This window comes from Geotrypetes seraphini, chromosome 10 (assembly GCF_902459505.1).
Source record: "Geotrypetes seraphini chromosome 10, aGeoSer1.1, whole genome shotgun sequence".
In the NCBI taxonomy this organism is placed as follows: domain Eukaryota; kingdom Metazoa; phylum Chordata; class Amphibia; order Gymnophiona; family Dermophiidae; genus Geotrypetes; species Geotrypetes seraphini.
Genome location: NC_047093.1, coordinates 23,589,715 through 23,609,206, shown reverse-complemented (window position 1 = coordinate 23,609,206; position 19,492 = coordinate 23,589,715). Strand labels below are relative to the sequence as shown.

At 45.0% G+C, this 19,492-nt stretch overlaps 1 long non-coding RNA gene across 4 annotated transcripts in view; it reads left to right on the top strand.

Annotated features, from left to right (window-relative positions):
- LOC117367484 overlaps positions 1–19,492 on the top strand; it is a 101,412-nt gene that overhangs the window by 52,662 nt on the left and 29,258 nt on the right. For all 4 annotated transcript variants that reach the window (XR_004540773.1, XR_004540771.1, XR_004540770.1 and 1 more), the window contains one exon: positions 6,808–7,056. This is a non-coding gene — a long non-coding RNA (uncharacterized LOC117367484). The remainder of the gene's footprint in view (positions 1–6,807; positions 7,057–19,492) is intronic.

Here is a 19,492-nt window from a genome sequence, read left to right as displayed (position 1 = left end):
CAGTTCTCGAAGTACTCTAGGGTGTAGATCGTCCGGGCCTAATGGAAGCAAAATCAGGCAAATATTGAACAAAATTAAATTTAGTTTTCGCATATCATGAATTCAAGCACATGGGTTTCAGTGGTGAACCACAGAAGGATGTTCTGGCTCCATTAACAGATTTATCGTCCAGTGTCCCATGTACAGCAGAAGTAAGTAGTGAATGCTTAGCGGAAACGCAAAAGGAGGTGATCTATCCGCTGATGGCATGACATCCTTGACAACAGGGTTGTTCCAACCATTAGACAAGACTAAGCAGTCACCTAGGGCTTCTGAGAAATGCCACACAGCAGCTGCAGTCAGTCAAACAAAGATCCAGACAATGACACAAAATGTGGGGCTCATTTTCAAAATGTCCCCAAAAATGGCATAAATTGACACTTGGACGGTTAAATCGCCAAAACGTTCAAGTACATTTAAGTACCTCACGGGACGTGTCGAAGTGGAAGATGATATTTTCTTTCTCAAGGGACCCTCGGCCACAAGAGGGCACCCGCTCAAACTCAGGGGCGGAAAATTTCATGGCGACACCAGAAAGTATTTCTTCACAGAGAGAGTGGTTGATCATTGGAACAAGCTTCCAGTGCAGGTGATCGAGGCAGACAGCGTGCCAGACTTTAAGAATAAATGGGATACCCATGTGGGATCCCTACGAGGGTCAAGATAAGGAAATTGGGTCATTAGGACATAGACAGGGGGTGGGTAAGCAGAGTGGGCAGACTTGATGGGCTGTAGCCCTTTTCTGCCGTCATCTTCTATGTTTCTATGTTTCTAAATTGCCATTTTCGAAACCTATTTTCTAGATTGTTTTCTATGCTAACCATCTAAATTCCAAAGGGGTGTGTTAGAAACGTGGTTTGGGCGGTACTAGGGCAGGCTTAGGAGCTGGACAGGGCATGATTTGGATACTTAGGACTAGACCTGTTTTAAAAATGAACACGTACCCAAAAAAGGTGCCCATACTGACCAGGAGAGCACTAGGGAGATGTAAATATGACCCTACCACATTCCCCCCCAGTGGTTGGGTCACCAGATTTACATCAGTAAAATCCGGACCCCTCAGCCGCTTTGAACATCTACCTCTCCGTGTTTGCAAACTGCTTTGCCAACTGGTCATTTTAAAGGACTTTGCTTCAGCACACATCTCACTTTCTTTAAATTATGAAAGCACGATGCTTTAGACTTTAAGAAAATGAAAAAAAATAAAAAAAAATGCTAAGAGGCAGGAGGCCCCCAGTCCTAGGAGAGAATTGGTGATTTATTATCCATTAAATGACCTGTCAATCAAAGAGGGCTGACAGAACAATAAACATTAAAACAATCTGTACAGCTATGTCCGTGCTGCCTGCAGCTATAAAAAAAAAAAAAAAGCAGGTTGAGTGAGATGAATGGGTTCCTCTAGCCCAGGCCTTTGATTTTTTATTTCAGCTTTCAGGATTTTTCCCAGCATTTGATAGTTACAAGCAGAGTTCACATCGCTGCCTTTGAAGAGCCACTCACAGTTAGAAACCTCACCTTTAGCATTTTAAAACGTGGCAATATATTATAAGATGACTTCCACCTGAATAACTCAAGTTATTAAGAACGGTGTTACCAAAAGCCGTATGAATCACTAATTTCTCTGGCTGCAGCCATTTAAGCTCTGCATTTCTGAGATATAATCCTGAGGCGGAGGACCTTTCAGAATCGCTTATTTGTGGAACATTATTCTAGTTCTCGGTGACGGTCTCTCCCACCACTCTCTGAACTTAGGGCTCCTTTTACAAAGCCGCGCTAGGGCCTTAACGTACGGAATAGCGTGTGCTAAATTGCTGCGTGCGCTAGCTGCTACCACTTCCTTTTGAGCAGGTGGTAGATTTCTGGCTAGTGCGCGCTATAGCACGTGCTAATCCGGTGCGTGGGATAAAACCGCTAGTGCGGCTTTGTAAAAGGAGCCCTTAGTCTCTCGATTTCCCGACTTTCAGCTTTTCGCTATATAGGCCCCAATTGTTTTGGAATAATTTACCCTTATATATTAAGAATATTTCAGCTATCACAGCCTTTAAGAAATCCCTAAAAACACATCCGTATACACAAATATTTGGTACTCAGTAATCGTAAATACAGAAAATACTCAGCTCCTATAGAAAAAATTTTTATTACAATAACCACGCTTATTCTGTAACCTTTAATTTTATTTTTTTTTTCCTTTTGTGTGTGGTTCTTGCTTTTATTATTTTTTCATGATGTATAGAAACCACCTTGATGTGTTTTTAGGCCCTGTTTGCGGTATATCAAATGTAAAATAAAGATATAGATTAGCATTCATTAACCTAGAACATGCTAACCTATTCATTAATGTGTGTAAAATCAACTTGCACGGTTATATTTGTTTTTAGCAACATAGCTTAAAACAAATCACAAGGATGACTGAAAATTAAGGAACAAAGTCCAAAACCTTTTTCTGTTTCTCAGGTTGTGCACTGATGTTGCCATCTGTGTGTGGTACTTGCAAAAAGATAGGGCCGTATTCTATAAACGGCATCCCGATTGTAGGCAGCGGTAGGCATCCTACGACTGTCTAACCAGCCAATCGGGATGTACGTTTTCTAAAAAAAACAAAACCTGTAAGTGTCTGTCGTGGTTGAGGGAGACGCGTAGGGATATGGTTTTCAATAGAAGTGGCCTTAAGCAAGCTTAAGTGGCCCCAGGCGTCTCCCTAGGATCATAACAGACACCTGAAATGTAGGCCATTGAAATGCTGGCCTACATTTCGATTAGACGTGGCTGCTAAACTGATCGCAGCAAGAAAATCTTCCTGCCATGATCAGCTGAACGGACGTAGCAAGGAACTCCTGAACCCCACTGCAAGTTGGCCAGCAGGATGGATGCCCACTCCCTCACGCTGTCACCCCAAAACTCCTCCACACACTGTCTGCTGCACTCTCTTCTGCCACAAACCGCGAAACAATCCCCAGTAGGAGGAATGCCCAATCCCTCCTGCCGCAAACAGTGAAACAATCCCCGACAGGAGGGATGCCTACTCCCCATACCTTTGAAAGCAAGGCTGGCCAGATGGATGCCTAATCCCTCTGGCAGGCAGGCCTGCCACTTCAGAATGGTGGGCCTTCCCTTTATCGGTGCATCCTGGGATGCACTGGACAGGGGCCTAAGGCCTCGATTGGCCCAGGTGCCTAAGGCCTCTCCCATAGGAGGTGCTTTAGGCAACTGGGCCAACCGAAGTCTTAGGCCTCCTTCCTAGCACATTTTGGGATGCACTGGGAGAGGCCTAAGACTTCAATTGGCCATATCCCTAAGGCCTCTCCTATGGGAGGGGCCTTAGGTGCCTGGACCAATCAGAGCCTTAGGCCCCTCCCCCAGGAAAGGGGAAGGGGAAGGCCCACAATTCTAAAGAAGTGGGCCTTCCGGTCAGAGGGAGTAGGCATCTCTTTGGCTGGCCTTGCTTTTAAAGGTACAGGGGGTTCCGGGTGGCCTTGGGGGGTTTGGGGTCAGGGTTTCAGGGGGGCAGTGTTTCAGGGGGGTGCCATCAGAAGGCAGTGGGTATCCTTTTTGCCAGGATGTTGTGGAGGGAGGGTGTGCCGGCAGAAGGGAGTGAGCATCCATCCTGCCGGGGATTGTTGCGCAATTTACAGCAGGAGGGAGTGGGCTAGACCGGGGGGGGGGGGGGGGGGGGGAGGTCAGGAGGTTCCTGCTACTGCCGCTCAGCTGAGCATGACAGAGAGATTCCCTTGCCGTAATCAGCTCAACGGCAATGTGCTTTTCTGAATTGCATCTGTGACGGATGTCGGTTAGAGAATCGAGGTGGTTAGGTGGGGTTAGGCGTCTGTCCGTTAGGACAGATGCATTTCTATATAGGATGCCAATGTGCGATTCTCAAAAGCCGCTTAGGCGGCTGCTTAAATCGGGCGTCCTATACAAGATCAGGCCCTTAATGTGGGAGCTCTTACTACTTCCTGTTTAGGAAGTGGTATGTGCTCCAACATTAACCCAGCGTTAATCAGTTAGTCAATATTTTATAAACATCGCTGTTTTTTTTTAGGCACCAGAAGATGCTCTACCAGCCCCTAAGCTAAGAGAAAAACAACTTAAACTGATTTTCAAGGTGCCTAAGGCACCTAAAAAACAGGCACCAGAATCATGCCCCTATAGATGCTTTACAGCACCTAATGCCTACAGTGGCTTTAGCTGCCATAAAGCACCTACGGGGGCCGCGATTCACTTCAAAGGCAGGTGCCGGAAATGTAGGCCTCGAAAACCCCGGCCTACATTTCCGGTGCCTACCTTTGCCAGACGTCCGGATTTCTCCGGACATGTCCTCCTTTTCGAGGACATATCCAAGGATCCGGATGGCTTTTTGCCATCCGGCACTTTGTCCGGGTGTTGTAAAGCTTCCCGTCAACATTGCATTGGGAAGGGCCCTCCACGCATGCGCGGACACAACGCGGTGACGTCACGCGCGCGCGTTCACGTGACATCATCGCATCACATCCGTTCATGCACGGTTGCCATCTGGGGGTAGGGCTGGGGGGGTGGAACAGGGGCGTGACACAGGCAAAACGGGGCAGAACTGGGTGGGCCTGGGGGCGTGGCCATGGGTCCAGATTTTCCTTCGGGAAAATCTGGTAAACTTAGCCAGAGGCCCGATTCTCTAAACGGCACCATCATTGCCCATTTAGAGAATCCGGGCCTTAGTAATAATAATAATAATAACAGTTTATATACCGCAGGACCGTGAAGTTCTATGCGGTTTACCGTGATTAGAAAGATGCTACAGATTGAGTGGAACTTACATAGTTGGAGATTAGTGGCTAACAGTTTAAGATATCAGTTGTTATGGGAGAGATTGAGACGGGAGATTGTGATGGGAGCGATTGTGCAGATCCGCTACCTAGGTACTTCAAGAACAGGTATGTTTTTAGATGTTTCCTAAATTCACCATAGTTATTTGCGTGCATAATTAGTTTTTCCAGGTCTTTGCTCCATAATGCTGCTTGATAAGAGTAAAGATGTTCATGGTGTCTTTTAAATTTACATCCTCTAACCGGTGGGGAGACGAACTTCAGGTGTGTACTTCTCTTATGTCTACTGGTTGAGAAGTAGAAGAGGTCAATTATATATTTAGGGGCTAAACCGAATAAAGCAAAAACATCCCAGCTTGAACTTTGCACGTGCCTCCATCGGCAACCAGTGCAGGAGTCGGTAGGAAGGGGTTATGTGATCGGACTTTTTCAACCCAAAGATCAACCTGACCGCCGCATTCTGCACCAGTTGTAGTCTCTGCATGTTCTTCTGGGAGATTGCCAGATGGGCGATATTACAGTAATCAAGATGGCTTAGTATTAGGGATTGTACCAGAATTCTGAATGATGATGCGTCAAATCATGCTCTACTTCCAGAGAGTAAAAAAACCCTTTCTTTTTTTTTTTTTTTTTTTAAGTTCAATATTGTTTATTAAAAGTTTTCAGAAACAAAATACTAAATACAGACAACATAACAACAGCAAAAGTCTAGAAAAATACACTTTCCCAATATGGTGCTCCGGCACTGTCATTACAATTAGATAAATATGAAGATAAATTACTAAAATGTTTACTTCTAATCGCTATAAAAATAATACTCTCACACTGGAAAGACTTTTCAAAAAAACCCTTTCTGACTAGGGAGCTCACTTGGTCTTTCATGGTTAGGCCTTGGTCCAGTATTACTCCTAGAACCTTCATTGTAGGTTGAATAGGGTAGCTGAGTTTGTTGATGCATAGTGGTGTTGTAGTGACAAATGGGTGTGGCGAGGCTATGCAGTAATCCTTAAAGGCTAATTGGTTAACGATTTCACATCCATTCTCTACCCATGACACGAAAAAAACATTTTCAAAAAAATAAGTAATGCACAAGCAAATATGTAAATACCTGTTTCCATGCGCTACGTATGGATTTGGACTTTCAGACCTTTGATAAAAGGGCTGCAAAGTTAGTAACAAAAAAGCTCTTGACTACATGCTAGAGAATGACACGGTGACAAAATTCATCACCGTTCCCGTCCCCGCAGATAACCACGGGAAAGCATCTTCATGTCATTCTTTAAGGAGAGAGGGAAGAATCAGAGTATGAATGGCCACAACCACTGACCCGCAAGCTTTGCTCTGAAGAATGCTGGTGTAGAAGGACCGAGGTTGAAACAGACACTACAGAATGACAGTCTCTGGTATCCAGAGCAGATATTGTGATGTCATAATGCCTCATTCCACCAGTGCCTAAGAACCAATCACATCAGTGATGTCACAATGGCTTCATTATCCTTGGCTCACATAAGAATCAGAGTATGAATGGCCACAACCACTGACCCGCAAGCTTTGCTTTGAAGAACGCTGGTGTAGAAGGACTGAGGTTGAAATAGACACTAGAAAACGACATGGGTTTATTTCCCGCGGTTATCCGCGGGGACGGGAACGGTGATGAATTTTGTCACCGTGTCATTCTCTACTACATGCTTTGAACATTTGCTTTCGGCTGGTTTCTTATTCCATTGCATTCCTGTCTGCTCAGACAATTATATGAGCAATTTCAAAATATAAGCTTGTGAAAATCGGCCCTCTCTCTCTCTCTCTTTTTGTATATAATTTACACAACCCATTGTATATTGAAGTACTGTCTCCAGCTATGCCAAAAAGTATTATTGATACCCTGTACTTTGACCTATTTGTACTGTATTTAAATGCCATGAATAAGGTCAATTGATAATTCATGATTTGGGATGTTCTGCTCTGACAGGTCAGAAGAATGATTGATTGGCTCACGGAGGATTTGCGCTATTTATCCTACAATCCAAGGTCATTGTGCATACGAATGAACTTACGCTCGTCTTAACACTCTACTTGCCTGACGGTGATGCTCGCTGAATTAGTTCCATAACTGAAACGAGGAGCTTTACATCTGCTAATGGAATTCTTGAAAAGCAATATGAGATGGTGGAAACAGATTTATTTCTAGTGGCATACATTTTGGGGCCTTTCTTCTAAGGTGGGTGCACTAAGCCGTAACAGAGGCTTTTAGGGCCAGATTCTGTGTTAGGTGTCTACATTAACACCCCCCCCCTCTTTAACTAAGGTGCGCTAACCAATTAGCGCATGTTAATCAAGTTAGCGCGGGCCAAACGCTAACGCATCCATAGATTAATTTAGCATTTAGTGCGCGCTTATCGGTTAGCGCACCTTAGTAAAAGAGGGCCTAAGTACCTAAACAAGCTTTAACGAGCTCATAATTAGAAAAAAAAATTAATTGGCAGATAGGCGCCTATAACAATTCTATAAATGGTAGGTGCCTAGCGGCGCCTAACACCTAAATGGGAGCATTTGAGGGGTAGAGACAGCCAGTAGCCTAGCGAGGGTGAGAAGCACCCCTCCCCCCACCCTTCTCTCCGCCTCTCCCCACTCCTTCCCTGCTCCTGCCTGCTGCGCATGCCCTCCCTTCCTTTCCTTTAAACCTCTAGTTGGAGTTGTTGCTCGCTGCAGTCAAAAACATGCTCCTCACGACCCCGTCGGCTCTCCCTCTGACATCATTTCCTATGTGAAGCACCCGGAAGTGACATCAGCGGGAGAGTTGACGGGATCACAAAGAGCACGTTGTTGACCACCGTCAACAACAACTTCAGTTAGAGGAATGGGGCAAAGGAAAGGGGGCGCGCATGGAGGAGAGGAATGGGAAGAGGTGGGGGTGGAGAGGAGGAGAGATGCCGTCACCCCTAGCAACAATGGCGTCCAGGGCGGACCGCCCCCTCCCCTTACTACGCCACTGGAGACAGAGATAGGCGCCATGAGGCACAAGTCCTGCAATATAAGCCAATAAAACCTTGGCCTACATTACTGGTGCCTAAGTTTTGTGATAGGCGGCACAAGGTGCGGTTCTGTAAATGGCACCTAAGCGTGACTGACATGCGGCCAGCACCTTTTAAGGCCTGATTCTATACATGGCGCCTATGCGTACCTACATTGTAGGTGCCACTCTGTACAGTTGTCAATCAACTGCTAGGTGCCGCTTATAGAATCAGACTTAGGCGTCACTTAGGCGGACTTAGGCGTCACTAGGTGCCGTAGATGTAGGCACCAGTACATTAGGCCAGGTATTTATCTGGCCTAATTTACCAGCGCCTAAGTCGGACGCCTAGCGATGCCTAAGTCAACCATGCCTACTCTCCACCCCCTAACCACACCTACTTTTTCAGGGAGGCATTGTTAGGCATCAGAGGGCACCTTGACTTAGGCATCACTGGGCGACGTTTTGAATTCTATGCAGAGCCCTTAATTTTTAAAATCAAATTTATCCAACTTTTTATCCAATTTACCAATACAATACAAATACAAGGAAACTTCAATACAAAATTGGCCCCCAAAGCATTCACTCTTGGTCTATAGGCCAAGAATGACTGGCACCTTTTTTTGTGCATCTGTAAGCGTGCCTACATTGTAGGAACCGCTTGACATGGATGTCAATAAACCACTAGGCATCCTTTATAGAATCCCGCCTAGGCATGCTTAGGCATCACTAGTCATCCTTGAGGTAGGCACCAGTACATTAGGCCAGGTTTTACTTGACCTAATATACTGGTCCTAATTCGGACACCTAAGTCAACTACATCTATTCTCCGCCCCTACTTTTTAGGTAGACATCATTAGGTGTCGGAGGACCCGCCTCGACTTAGGCATTACTAGGCATCCTAAGATTTCCATGTGGAACTCTTAATTGTTGATTCCTTTTCTTTCTTCTTTTTGATTGGCTGAAAACTGCCGCAGTTAAGCCAGTTAAAAATAAAAGTTTAATGCAGATTCCAAAGTTAGGTGTCACTAGGCATCCTTCATTAGGGCATCTAGTGGCATCGAATGTAGGCATCCTATATAGAAACTGACCCTGCGTTAACGCTTTACAGGTACTGCAGGCTATTGGGAACATTAGCACGCAACTCGCAATAAAAAAACAGTGGGAACTCCACCAAAAGGTACAGCATAACATCATATTAAAATAACTGCAGATATTATCATGATTTAGTAAAAAGGACCTTAATGATTATTGTGAAATTCACAGCTTATGTATTTATAATCCCCTGTCATATAAATAAGATGCAAAAAAGGTTCAGGCCCTTTTTGAACTTGATTTTTTTTGCTGTAGATATAGCACAATGGATAAACATTTACTTCCCCCTTTTATGAAGCCGCGTTAGGCCTTTTTACCGCCGACCGCGACGGTGTTAGCTCCGAGGTTCATAGAATTCCTATGAGCGTCGGCGCTAATACCGCCACGGCCAGCGATAAAAGAGCCCAACGCGGTGTCATGAAAGGGGGGGGGGGTTACTCTTTGAGTTTTTTCGATTCAGCACAAGACCAGAGTTCTCTGGTAGCTCAACACACCGCAAGAAAAAAAAATATATTGGAATGACTCAAGAGACGTCAACAGAAATTTCTTAACTGGTTTTTGATTAGCATTAATTTACAAATGACAAGGTTTTAATTTACAATTAACATGATTTATAATGAAAGCCTCATTTTCTTAGCTGTTTTCAGATTTAGGAAATGGCAGTATTTCATCATAAGTGATACAAGCTTCTTCTGCTCGATATAAATAACTTTGAAATCTGGTCTTGATTGCACTTAGACTGGGTTCACTACCTACTGCATCAAAAGTGTGAAATGTGCTTTCCTCTGCATTTTGTACATTGTGCTGGATTATTAGCAAGACAAGGGGTCCTTTTACTAAGCTGTGGTAAGCATTAATGCGCGCTTACAGCACTTTCAAATGGCCGACTGTGGGGGGTGCGCTTAAGCATGCAGTGGTAAGTTTTGCATATGCGCATATACCTACTAAAAACTAAATGTTATTTATTAGCTCAGGGAGTAAGTTTGGGGTAGGGAGTGGGTGCACCTATGCTAATCAGATGGGCTTGGATTCTTTAAACAGCACCGTCATCGGTGACTTCCTTAAAAAAAAAAAAACGTCGCCAATCGTGTGTAGCTCACATGACAGCGCCAAAAGGAAAGATGGCAGACTCCCAGGGGAGGGAAGGGAAACGGAAGGGAAGAAAAAAGAAGGAGACCCTAGCAAGCGAGTTATCAGAGGACAACCAGAGCCTGGGACCAACTAATGACCAGACAACAACAGGTAGAAAACATAATTTTTTATTTGCTCTTTTGTGATTAATAATAATAATAACAGTTTATATACCGCAATACCGTTAAGTTCTATGCGGTTTACAATAGATTAAGCGAGGTACAAATTGATTGAATTTAAGAGGGGGGAAGAAGAGAGTTAATAGGACCGGAAATGCGTTGTTGAGGAGAAAGAGATTAATAGGACAGAGGAATCACCATGGAGGAGAAAGGAGATAAGTGGGTCAGTTGTCTAGATACTTTAGGAACAGTTGAGTTTTTAGACGTTTTCTGAATTCCTCATAAGTAGTGGGCGAAAGCAGTTGATCTAGGACTTTACCCCACAATGCACCCTCCTGCCAGCGATCGGTCAGGGGGCCGCGGCCCGCTATACTTATAGCGGCAGAGAGATCCCTTGCCGCGATAAGTGTAGCGGGCCGTGTCTAATCTAACCCGATTCTCTAACCAGCGTCTGTAACATGGACGCCGGTTACAGAATCGGGGTTTAGTGTAGGCCGATTCTGAATAGGACGCCTCTCCCGGGCGTCCTATACAGAATCAGGGCCTAGGTGTCTTGCAGGCCTCGCCTTCAATATAGGCGGCCTGCCTGGGGAGCATTTTTTTTAAAAAAACGTGCATCCCGATTGGCTGATTAGACAGCTGTAGGACTCCTACAGTTGCCTAAAATCGGGACGCACTTTTGGAGAATCTGGGCCTAAGTGTTTTAGCGCAGATTTAGCGTACACTATATCAACGCGTGCGCTAACCGCTAACGTGTCCTTAGATTAACATGCTTAGAACGTGCTAAAAAACTTAGCGCACCTTTTTAAAAGAGGGGGTAAAACTACTGCGTATTTAAAATTCTAATGCATGTTAAAAAAAAAAAACATTTGAGAAGAAACAAATTGAAAAAAAAAAAAAAAAAAAAGTCTAAAATCCGTGGGATAAAGCCCAAGGAAACTGAAAACAGACACATTTTACCCTTTGTACATCCCTAGTAAAAGATCTTAACACCAAGTCTTTGTTTTACAATGAACATTTTTTTTTTTTTAATGATTATTTATTCATAATACCCATTCAATTTGCAAAGATTTGAGCTCTTGAAACCGCTCTAGAATCTACCACTCAAACCCAGGGGCTTGAAGTCTTAAGTGCGGCCAACTCCTTCAGATTTCCCACAGGACCGTTATCGCTACAGGAGCACATGTATTCATACTGTAATGGCTTAACCAGGGGGCAAACAGAGATTACTGTGATACCGTAGCTGTGTGTTTTTCATTTTGGAATAGCAGTAAGTTGGCATTTTAAATAGCATCTTCGTTTGAGCTGTCTACTTCACACTGATTAATGCAACATTAAAACGTTTTCCGCCTAGTCAGAATGATTCCACAGTGGATGGCACTTAACGTTATCAAATATTTCATAATCACTAAAATTGCATATCGGGTGCCATCAGTCAAGGTGACGCACCGCGCAGAATTATATAACGAATAATCAATGCAGTGGAACATAAACTAGCCATCTTTTATCAGGTGAACCAGCTAATGGATAGCGCGGGTTTCAGCGCCGGCAGTGGTGGTAACTGCCCCAACGCTCATAGAACGACGGCAACTGCTCTGTCGCTCATAGAATTCCTATGAGCGTCGGAGCAGTTACCCCCGCTGCCGGCGCTGAAACCCGTGCTACGCATTAGTAAAGGAGGAGGTAAAATTTTTGGCAGTGTACAAAAAGACCCCTCCATAATAAATACAATATAATCAAAACTTACCAAGTCACAACTAGATAGCAAATTATGTGGTATTATAACTTTTAAGGGCCAATTTTCAAGTAATTTTCATACATAGAGGGTGCTTTACCAATGCATTGGTTACCTATCCAAAAGCGCTGCGTCTTTAATAATAATAATAATAATTTTATTTTTGTATACCGCCATACCCAGGGAGTTCTAGGCGGTTCACAACAAATAGATGAGTTACATACAGTGCAGTTGAAAAAGTCAATTGAAGGGTCAAACTAGTTTACATTGACAATTTAAGTAAGGAAGGACTAATACAGAGCATATATGGTATTTACCGTAAAAGAGTTCAATAGAATTTGTGAGAAGGGGGAGCCAAGCATAATGTAAGAGAGGAGGGGACAGGGATCGTTGGGAGGGGAGGGAGGAGGGGGAAAAAGTAAAGAAAGGTGGGCCATGTTGAGGGGGGGGAAGAGGATGATTTGGTCTGATGCAGAGGAGGGAATTCGATCTGTTTTCTAATGAGGAGAGGGGGAGCGTTAAGGTGGAAGAGGGGAGCATTAAGGATTTGGTCCATGGAAAAGTAGAGTTTTGAGCTTTTTTCTAATGTGGAGGTATGAGGAGGCGTCAAGTATAATTTGGGCGAGCCATGAGTTTAGTTTGGCCGCTTGAAAAGAGAAGGTTCGTTCAAGGAATCTTTTAAGATGACATGCTTTCAGTGAGGGGAAAGCGAACATAGTTATTCTGCGGGAGCTCTTATTATTATAGTTCAGGTTGAAGTGGGGGTAAAGATAGTCAGGTGACATACCCCATACGGTTTTGTAGCAGATACAAGAGAACTTAAATAGGACCCTGGATTCGAATGGCAGCCAGTGCAACTTGTGGTAGAAGGGGGATATGTGTTCCCATTTCTTTAGGCCGAAGATAAGGCGGATGGCGGTGTTTTGGACCAATCTCAGCTTTTTGGTGACTTTCTTGAAGGCGCCTAGATAAATGATGTTACAGTAGTCCAGGACGCTAAGAATAGAAGCTTGGACCAGCAGACTAAAGGAGGTTTCGTTAAAGTATTTTTTAATGGTGCGGAGTTTCCAGAGTATCGAGATGCATTTTTTAAACACTAGGTCAGTATGTTTCTCTAGTGAGAGATGTTTGTCTAAGGTGACTCCTAGAATTTTTAAGGATTGCTCGATACAGTAGTCTAGGCCATTGATATGTATCGCAGTTTCCTTGATTTTGTCGTTTGGGGATGCTAAGAAGAATTTAGTTTTTTCTGGGTTTAGCTTTAGCCTAAACGCTGTCATCCAAAGTTCGATCTGATTTAGGGTGAGAGATAGCGAGTTGAGTAGCTCTGAGGTAAGGTAGGAGAGCGGAATGATTATGGTGATGTCATCTGCATAGATGAAGAATTTGAGATTCAAACTCTGCAGGAGGTTTCCTAGGGAGGCAAGGTAGATGTTAAATAGGGTGGGGGACAAGGGGGAGCCTTGTGGGACCCCACAGGGGTTGACCCAGCTGTAAGAGGTAGTGTCGTCCTTGAACACCTTGTAGGTTCTTGTTGTCAGGAATTCGTGGAACCAGTTGAGAACATGACCTGAGATTCCAATAGATGTTAGGCAGTCTAGTAGAGTGGCGTGGTCAACCAAGTCAAATGCGCTACTCAGATCGAGTTGCAATATAAGAGCGCTTGAGCCTTGGCTGAATAGTTGATGAAGGTAATCAAGCAGAGAGGCTAAAATTGTTTCAGTACTGTGGCCTGATCGGAAACCGGATTGATTGTCATGTAAGATATTGTGTTTTTCTAAGTATGTGGTGAGTTTGGTGTTTACTATCCCTTCTGCTATTTTGGTGATCAGGGGGATATTGGCGATTGGTCTAAAGTTGGATGCATTGTTAGATGGCTCTTTAGTGTTTTTCTTAATTGGCAAAATCATAATGTGCCCTTGTTCAACTGGTCATAATGTGCCCTTGTTCAAAATCATAATGTGCCCTTGTGCCCTTGGTCCTAGCCTTCAAGACCTTCCATAAGCTGACACCAAACTACATGACATCAAAACTACAAATTTACGTCCCAAGCGGACCACTGAGATCTCAAACAGAGAGACGGCTCACACTACCGCCTGGTCATTCACTCAAAGCTGAAACAGCCCGCAAACGCTCTTATTCACAGTTTATATCCAGATTCTGGCACATCATCCCCACATCCATTAGGTCGCTAGACAATCTATGGAACTTTAGGGAGGCCGTGAAAACCGTCCTCTTCACAAATCCAGCTTCTTAATGTCTAACGCTACTCACGAGCTCCAAAATAATAGTGCGCGCATCTTTAGAGAACTCCCTGACCCATCTATGCCTCTCCCTTAGTCATGTCCTCTTTTCTGTGGCACATTGAAAGATTTATGCATGCAGCTTCATAAAACAGTGCCTAGCACGATATGCACGTAAATCCAAATTGTTGCCAATTATCACCAATAATCAATTGTTAGCAACCAATTATTGACACTAATTGGCTAATTATTCAATTAAATTGCACACACAAATTGGACATGCACTCAAATTTGTACATGCAATTTTTAACGCCATATATAGGGCTATATTCACTAAGCAAACTGATCGTGTACCGATCGGTTTGCAACCCCTTTGCGACTTGATTTTGCTCAGGCCCGATTCACTTACCTATCTGCCGACCATCATCCTATCTGCGCATGCGAATGAGGGGAACAGCATGCAAGGTAGGCAGGGACACGATTCACTAACCAAAACCCTGCAATACCGACTGGGCTGGCCGATCACAAACAAGCGACTGCTAAGGACCAGTCGCTCAAGCCCTTTCCAACTGCCCTGCCTTCTGCCACCCTCCTCTCTGCCCTGTCAGCCTCGATCACCTGCCTGACCTGATCTCCTGCCTGCCCCGATCCCCGCAGTGCAAGCCCGTGGTCTTAACCCGCGGGCTTAAAGCGAATTAAAACCACGGGATCCAAAAAAGGTTTCTCATGCATCCCCTGACCATAATAGTGTCTCGTTGTCAAAGAAAGGATCTGGAGCATTTCCTTCCAAGACTTCTTGATGCCAAGCAGGAAAGCCATCCTCTTCAAACACTAGATAATTTTCATAAATTCAAAAAAGATCAAAAAAGATCAGTGCGCTTTCTCAGTGGTATAGCCGAGGTAAGACAGTTCTAATTTAGCATATACGGGATATCAGATTGACCTTATGAGTTTACTAACTCGTCGGGTCTGCCAATTCTTCATTCATCCCTATTCAAGGGAATAACTTATTAAAGTAATCCCCTAGATTCTATGGGCTAGATTCACTAAGGACACGGATCTGATCTGATCCATGAGGGACCAGAAATGAACGCAATACTCCAGGTGAGGTCGTACCATGGAGCGATACAGAGGCATTGTAACATTCTTAGTCTTGTTAACCATCCATTTTTAAAATAATTCCCAGCATCATGTTTGCTTTCCTGGCCCCCACCGCACACTGGATGGAAGGTTTCATCATATTGTCTACAATGACACCCAGCTAATGTATGTCAAATAAAACTATGAACTAACAATCAGGGGTAGACAATTCCGGTCCTCGAGAGCCACAACCTAGTCGGGTTTTCAAGATTTCCACCATGAATATGCACGAGATTAATTTGCACAGACTGCTTCCATTGCATGCAGATCAATCTCGTGCGCATTCATGGTGGAAATCTTGAAAACCCGATCGAGTTGCGGAATCTCGAGGACCGGAATTGCCTACCCCTGAACCAACTCTACAGTGCCAGAGCACGAATGAGCGGACTGGATAAACTCTGCAGGACTCATGTGCCGTGTTTCTTTTTTTTAAGGTTCAGTGATCACAATTGCTGTCCTCTGCTTAACAGTGCGTGTATTACACCGAGAAAGTGTAGTTACTTACCTGTAACATAGGTTCTCCGTGGACAGCAGGATAGTCAGCCACATATGGGTGTTGTCCCAACACCTTCCAATTTGCGGATAAGCTCTCCAATAGCTCAGAGAGATTTTTTTTTTTTTTTCCTTTCTCTGAGCATGTGCAGTGCCCGGGCTCCACTGGGCATGCCCGAGCCCTACCCATTTCCCCCTGCTTCCCCCTAATCCCCAGGATGTTCCTAGCTGTGGCCGGGTCGGCCGTATGGGGAGGCAGATGAGTTGTGTGGCTGACTATCCTGCTGTCCACGGAGAACCTACGTTACAGGTAAGTAACTACACTTTCTCCTAGGACAAGCAGGATGAGTCAGCCACATATGGGTGACTCCCTAGCCGAGGGATGTACCGACTGGACCTGCGCCTTAGCCTGGCTGTGGAGGCCGAGCCGGGCAGGGTAATCAGGCAAAGCAGGTAAAGTTGTGGAAACAAGGTTTTAGATAATACTCACAGAACAATGAACTGGTCAATGACAATCAATGAACAGTGAGAAACCAACTGGTCAACAGTGACCATTCGTACTTGCATGTGAGAATTCATACTTGCCTATTCCACATTCAGTCTAGACAGGAGTGCTGGACGACCTACTTAACTCACAGAACAGCGAAAACTGGTCAATGATAATCAATGAACAGTGAGAAAACCAACTGGTCAACGGTGACAATTCATAACTGGTCAATAGTGACAATTCGTACTTGCATATGAGAATTCATACTTGCCTATTCCACATTCAGACTAGACAGGATTGCTGGAAGACCTACTTAACTCACAGAACAGTGAAATTGGTCAATGACAATCAATGAACAGTGAGAAACCAACTGGTCAACAGTGACAAATCGTACTTGCATGTGAGAATTCATACTTGCCTATTCCACATTCAGTCTAGGAAGGAGTGCTGGAAGACCTACTTAATCAATATCTATAACACCCTACTTGAACAGTGTTTGTCGATATTTATAACACCCTACTTGATCAGTGTTTGTCAAGGCTGTGCTAGTGGTTGCTGTCCCTCCCGGGAGGGAAGAGCCACTTCCAAGACTGCTCGGCCGAATGCATTTGGAGCGTGGAATGCTATGTCGAGGCAGTAGTGCTTGGTGAAGGTGTGCATGGAGGACCAAGTGGCTGCATCGCAGATGTCCCCTATTGGTGTGTGGTGCAGATGTGCCGTTGTGTTGGCTATGGTTCTGCGCTGGTGGGCTTTGGCTCCCACCTGCGGTTGATGCTGCGCTTTTCTATAGGTGAAGGGGATGCACTCTTATATCCAGCGCGAGCGCCTGCGTTTGGTGGCGAATTGTAGACTCTGCAGGACCCCAAGAGGGAAAGAAACATCGAGTTGTTGTTTTTTTGTTTTTGTTTTTTTTTTTAGCATGTCCTTTATAAGCTGAACTCTGGGGCAGCATGTCTCCTACTGGGGAGAGAGGTCTGCAGGTCCCCTCCAAGGGAAAGAAGCATGGGAGATTCTTTCTCCTTAAATTCAGATTGGGAGGAGGGTGGGGCAGAGCCCTCGGGGCTGCAACAGATTATCAGAGGTTTTCCCAAAAACAAGCAGATAGGACTTACCTTTGAACCCCAATCGGCTCCCTGCAGAGGCTGGCTGTAAGAGGCAGCATGCCGTCTGGAGGGTGAAAGCCCCGATCTGTTGCTTGCAGAGGCTGAGGATTTACGCAGCAGCATGCAAAACTCCTATCGGCTGCCCTGCAGAGGATGGCTGTGCGTGGCAACGTGCAGGGATTACTGGAGAGATCTCTCGGTCTGGCGAGACTCCTATCGGCTGCCCTGCAGAGGCTGGTTCTAAGCGGCAACATGCAGGGACTCCGGGAGATATTTCTCTACCGGGCCAAGTGCAGGCGGGGGGATTAGCTGAGCCAGGGCATCCTGGAGGCTCCTTGCCACTGTAGCATGTGGATCCCCCGATGCTGCATTCTGATGAGGATGGCTGCTGGAGGAAGATTCTCGGGCCTCACTTCTCTTCATGCCCTGCGGAGGCTGGCTGTAAGCAGCAACATGCAGGAACCCCTGGAGAGATCTCTCGGTCTGGTGAGACTCCTATCGGCTTCCTGCAGGGGCCGACGGCTAGCGACAGCATGCAGGACTTCCGGTAGAGATTTCTCGACCGGGCAAGTTGCAGTCGGGGGGGTTGACTGAGCCAGGATGTCCTGGAGGCTCCTCACCGGATTCGTCTGTGGATCCCCTGCTGCTATGCTCCGATGAGGATGGCTGCTGGAGGAAGATTCTCGGGCCTCACTTCTCTTCATGAAGTCTCTCAGTGCCCTCTTCCTTAGCTTGCGTGCACGTGGTGACATGTGCGCACAATGCAAGCCACACGGAAACCTCGAGCGCCGGATCCAATCAGTGGGCGCACAATTCATGAGGATCCAGTGTGTTCATCCTCCTCCTGCATCCCAGTTGTTTCTTTAGATGATTCAGGCATCTTCAAGTTGATGAGTAGAAAAGTTGTAATGGAGAGCTGTAGAAAAATCCGAGCGATGGGAACGGGCAGAAACTAAAGACTGGGGATTAGGGGGAAGCAGGGGGAAATGGGTAGGGCTCGGGCATGCCCAGTGGGGCCTGGGCACTACACGTGCTCAGAGAAAGAAAAAAAAAAAAAATCTCTCTGAGCTATTGGAGAGCATATCCGCAAATTGGGAGGTGTTGGGACAACACCCATATGTGGCTGACTCATCCTGCTTGTCCTAGGAGAACAACATTTTCCATTTTGCACGGCGCTTTCTTCTTTTCATTTACTCTGCTACATTAAAATATTGATTTAGGAATTAATTTCCTTCAAAAGCTTTCTTGTTTCAGCTTTCTTCACCTATGCTTCTCTGTACCTTAACTTTGCCTGATCATCTATTGGCAGGAATCATGGAATGCGGGTATTTCTGCCCTGTCCACCCTTTGCAACATTTTCCTCCAGTATGAGCAGTGACATATGCCTAGTGGTACAATACCTCTATTACGATGATAATTCTAAGGCTCTCTCAGAGGACCGTTCCACATGTGACGGGTTTCTCAAACCTGGCCAGCATATTGATTTCCTGTCTGAAAATTTTCCAAAGATGTACACTCCTAGCTGAAATATTTCCATGAACGTGTCTCTCTCTATTTAAAGAAAGATCCTTTAAAGGTTTAAATGGCAGATTCCCAAGACGTCTGCTTCAAAAGGATTCTAAATGAACAAATGATCTGACCATTTCTTTCAGGGATAAACAAGATTAAAATAATAATAATAATAATAAATTTTATGGTTCCCTTTTTTTTCCCTACTTGGTGGAATGTCCTTTCATTAGAAAAATGACCCCCCCCCCCACCCCATGGCAGTAACAGCTCCGACGCTCAAAGGAATTCTATGCGTGTTGGAACTGTTACTACCACGGACAGCGCTAATAAAAACACGCTACGGTTTTGTAAAAGGGGAGATAAGAGAAGATTATATTTTTTTCGTTGGTGGAACCGGTGATGTGGAGTGCCTTTCCTGAGAGAATTAGTGGAAAGTTATCAATGCAGGCTATCGTTAAGACGAGTTATTTTAATCCCACCCCCAATTATTTGACCATAAGAACAACTCTGGAATGTTCTAGTTAATTCCATCAGAGCTGAGCAATCTTTTCCCTATTTCAAAACTCTATTAAAAACAGTTTTTTCTCCCA